The following is a 4,878-nucleotide window of genomic DNA, read 5'->3' as shown; positions in this document are numbered from 1 at the left end:
GAGAGAGAGAGAGAGAGAGAGAGAGAGAGAGAGAGAGTGAGAGAGAGAGAGTTACCTAACCGCTTGACAACCGGTGTTGGTTTGTTTACGTTCTCGTAACTTAGCGCTTCGGCAAAACGGACCGATGAAATAAGCACCAGACTTAAAAGTAAGTACTAGGATCGATCTGCTCGACTAAAACCCTTCAAAGCAATGCCCCAGCATGGCCGCAGTCTAAGGATTTGGAACAAGTAAAAAAAATTGTAGAAATCTCTGGGTTCCATTTTGTTTTCTTAGAAAACTTCGTAAATCTACTATGGTCTTGTATTCTGTATATCTAATAACATTGCTTATATTACCCAAACTCTTTTAATAAAATGCAAAATATTTGGCAGGCGAGCATCTTTGGTATGCTAAGGGTCTGTGAGCGTTCTTAACGATGTGCTCTTCTAAGTTTAATCTCTTCATAACTCATTTATCATTTGAAAGGTCTCAGAGGAGTTATTCTTCACATTTTTAGTGTGAAAGGAAGCAAGTCTGTTGTAGTGTACACGATATTCCCTCTTAAGGGTCATAATGACCAATATTTGTGATAGTAGATTTTAAGTTAGATGTACTGGTGTAGCGGCAACGATCTCCCGAAACACCAAAATAACAACAACAACAACAACAATAACACTAGACAGTACAGCCCAATTTGGTCCCTCCTACTTGAATACATTGCCAGATTGTTTTCCCCATTTAAGTGAGATAGTCAATTTGTTTATGTATTATATTCGTTCAGTTATGATTAAATGACTGCGGAAGCTATTATGTAATACACATTATTTAAATGCGTGACTGTAACATTGTTCTTAGCCGTGTCTATATACATGATGCCTGATTTATCATCCGCATATTGTTGAAACTTGTGTAAGCTACAAAATAAATGTAATACCTGCTCCCCTAGTCTTCATTTATTATTAATACTCAATATCTTCAATCAACAATATCTTCAATCAACAAAGGCGGCGAGCTGGCAGGATCGTTAGCACGCCGGGTGACATGCTTAGCGGAATTTCGTCTGTCTTTACGTTCTGAGTTCAAATTCCGCCGAGGTCGACTTTGCCTTTCATCCTTTCGGGGATGTCGATAAATTAAGTACCAGTTGCGTACTGGCGTCGATCTGATCGACTGCCCCCACCACCACCACCTCCCCCAAAATTTCGGGCCTTGTGCCTAGAGTAGAAAAGAATATTCGCTCAATAACTTGGGATAGAATTACTGTTTCCGTAAAAGTTTCTTCTTAATAATACTATATTATTACGGAGACGTACTTGCATAGCAAGTGACCTGATCTGAGATCGTTTGCTGAAATAAAAATAATTGCATCGTGGAAGGTGTTTTGTCAGTGAACAGGTCGTGGTCTCAAAGCGACGAAAATATTTTGTTAAATTAAATTTAAATGTTGAAGTGAATCTAACGGTTTTTATGTATTTTTAAATGGCTTATAAACACCTTCCACGATGCAATACTATATTAGTAATGCGAAATATATGAAAATTGAACTAGAAATAATTTTTTTCCCCCTGTAACTCCAGTTCTTCTTTGAAAAATTACTCAGAATTTCAACGAAATACCCATGAATTTATGCCAGTGTCATCATCAAATCATGGTTTTCTGTTTGTTTGTTTGTTTGTTTGATTTGTTGTTCTTTCTGGTATTTTGTTTTTGGGTGTGTATGTTTGTATTTATTCTGTTTATTGTGTGTATGTGTGTGTTTATAGTGGTGGTTGTGACGTTCGAGGGGATGAGTTATCATACTTCACCGAAAAAAAAAAAGAAAAACGCAAGAACTATGAAAAACTAGAACACTGAATTCTGAAACATTAACTCCTAGATCTCTTTTTTTTTTTTAAATAAAATTTGAACTGCAGGTCAGCACCAATACCAGCAGTAATACAAAACATAAAATCTCTCTCTCTCTCTTTCGAGTATTCCGCCATTAATATCAATTTTGTTGTCTTCTTTCGTTAGATTTATGAGATTTTTTTAACCTCATCAAAAATCCTACAGTGGTATAGCTTTCAGGGAGTTCACTCTTATGCCGTTGTAAACTATATGAAAACATTTAGTACAGCAGACACCAACACTCTAGAAAGTACACGATCGCAACTAAAATATAAATAAGCTATAAATGAATGTAGCGCGCGCGCATGTGTGCATGCGTGCCCGTGCACGCGCGAATATGTATATCTTTATATTATACTTATATAGCAAGTGAGAAGTGATCAGATGATACAGGCGTTTATCTCAGGTAGCACTCACGCGAACAGCAGCTGTCTAAATTTGTGCAAAGGAGAATTTCTCTGGTAGTAACGTACGTTTCATACAAACAGAAAATCTGGAAGAGTTACTTCTGTCGCGGAGTATTAATAATAAATGAAGACTAGAGGAGCAGGTGTTACATTTATTTTGTAGCTTGCACAAGTTTCAACAACTTGCGGGTGATAAATCAGGCATCATGTATATAGACGTGGCTGAGAACAATTTTACAGTCACGCATTTAAATAATGTATATTACATAATAGTTTCCGCAGTCATTTAATCATAACTGAACGAATATAATACATAAACAAATTGATTATTTCACTTAAATAAGAAAGAAATCTGGCAATGGATTCAAGTAGAAGGGACCAAATTAAGGATCTCAACAAGAAACTAGACAGGTCGGTTATATTTTTTACGTGGTCTGATCAATAAGTATCCGGACTGTTGCCATAGTAACGTAGAGTAAAGCCGCTTGTTACAGATTGACCTTGAACTCTGTTGTGCATGCACACTAAGTTTTAACGTTCCAGCTCACTTCCGCTGTTTACAGCAGTGCTTGGAAGTTACGTGTGTAGCGTGTGTTCGTCACATTGACCATGACAGAAAGTTGAGCGGAGAATCTGCATCAAATTTTGCCAAAAGCTTGGTGATACCAAAAAGTTTTCATCGTTCTCGACACAATCAAGGGAATCTTGGGCAACTGAAACCCGAGTGTGTTTTTGGTCTGCTGAAAGCAGTTTTGGCACAAACTTGGCAGACACGCGTCTCATACCCAAATCTTCAGTGATAATGGATTGAACTGAACCGTATCTAACCTGCACATCCGCTAATAACTCACCGTGATTCGACGACTTCCCCTCACAGCTGCACGCACATCTACGATGTTTTTCTCAGTTCTGCTGGTTGCGGATCTCCCAGAACGTTCGTCAATATCGACATTTTTCGGCCATCTTGGAAACATCTGAACCACTCGTACACGTGTGTGCGGCTCATATACTCCTCTCTAGACACTTTCTGCAACTTTGTGTAGGCCTCTGAGCAGGTATCGCCATGACAATTTCTTTGTCATGGTCAATGCCACGATCACATGCTACACACCTTCCTTCCAAGCACTGCTATAAATAGCGGAAGTGAGCTAGAACGTTAATATTTAGTGCGCATGCACAGCAGAGGTCAAGGTCAATCTGCCAAGTGACTTCCCTCTGAGTGCTTTAGTTTCGTTACTATGGCAACAGTCCGGATATTTATTGATCAGACCTCGTATATTATTATTAGATAGGTACAAAGCGGTGAGTTGGCTAAATCGTTAGCACGCCAGACAAAATGCTTGGCAGCATCTCTTCCGGTATTATGTTGCAAGTTCAAATTCCACCAAGGCAACTTTGCCTTTCATCCATTCGGAGTTTATGAAATAAGTACATGTAATCGACTAGCCCCACCCCAGCAATTTCAGGCCTTGTGCCTATAACAGAAAGCATTATGAGATAGATACCATCCAACAATTAGCAGACATAAGTCTGCTTATTTTTATAAGTACCATAAAAGTAAGCGGTTTTCAGTGGATCAAAACAAAGTATAATAGAACCGCTGTTACATGAAATTTAACCGATTCGAGATTTTCTATGTTTGGGAATAATAGTTGATGGCGGAGGACAGTTTATGACCCTATAAGAGACATGACTACGACACCTCAGTACCCTTGAAAGAAACAACATTAACATTTCTGATCCGATAGATGTAGACAGTACAACGGACGTGATAAATACAGCAGAGTTGACTATATTTGGGTCTGAGATAACACCAGATTTTATGATGTGATATTTATTTGCTTTAAAATCGACAAAGAGGTCTATCAGATATGAGAATCTGTTCTACAGGTTCGGAACAGCAAGAAGCATTTTCGATTTACCTGATGAAAAACTTACGATACAATTACTCACAATACGCCGTCTATAGTAGGATCTCAGAAGTGCTGCGTTAAGAAAGAATGAGAAAACCTTCAACTGGATTCTATTATCTTAACAGTTTGTCGTTATCAACAAGAGTACATTCTCTAAGAAAGAATAATATAAATGAATGTGGTAACAAAATGTATTCACTTCATAAAAATAGGGGATTGAACTAGAAAATTACAGAAATTTCAAAGGATGTGGAAGTGGAATATAGTAACCTATTAACCATTGTGAGGCACATTTTTTTCCTTTTTTGTTATATTCTAGTTTTTGTTTGACGTTCTTGAATATATGACCCCTGCCAAGTAGTAGAAGAATTATTCCAGTTTTGAATAGTAACTTCGTAAAATGTAGTGGGTTATCAAGCTTAAAATCACAATACATTATCAGATTATATGAAAAATATAAAGATTTAACTGTAACAATGATAAAAATGAAAAAACTTGGCTAATAAAGTGACACAAAAACGGAAGTAAAGGAACAAAGTTGAGAATAAAAAAAAAAATAAAAGACAAATATGTTAATTAAAGAGAAATCATTGAAAAGAAAAAGGAATTTTTTTTTTAAATGTAAAGAAAAAGTGTTTTTACAATTTTATGCGTGTGTATGTATGTATGTGTGAAAATATATATGAATA

Source organism: Octopus bimaculoides, chromosome 3, assembly GCF_001194135.2.
Source record: "Octopus bimaculoides isolate UCB-OBI-ISO-001 chromosome 3, ASM119413v2, whole genome shotgun sequence".
Lineage (NCBI taxonomy): Eukaryota > Metazoa > Mollusca > Cephalopoda > Octopoda > Octopodidae > Octopus > Octopus bimaculoides.
This window is presented reverse-complemented; position numbering follows the sequence as displayed.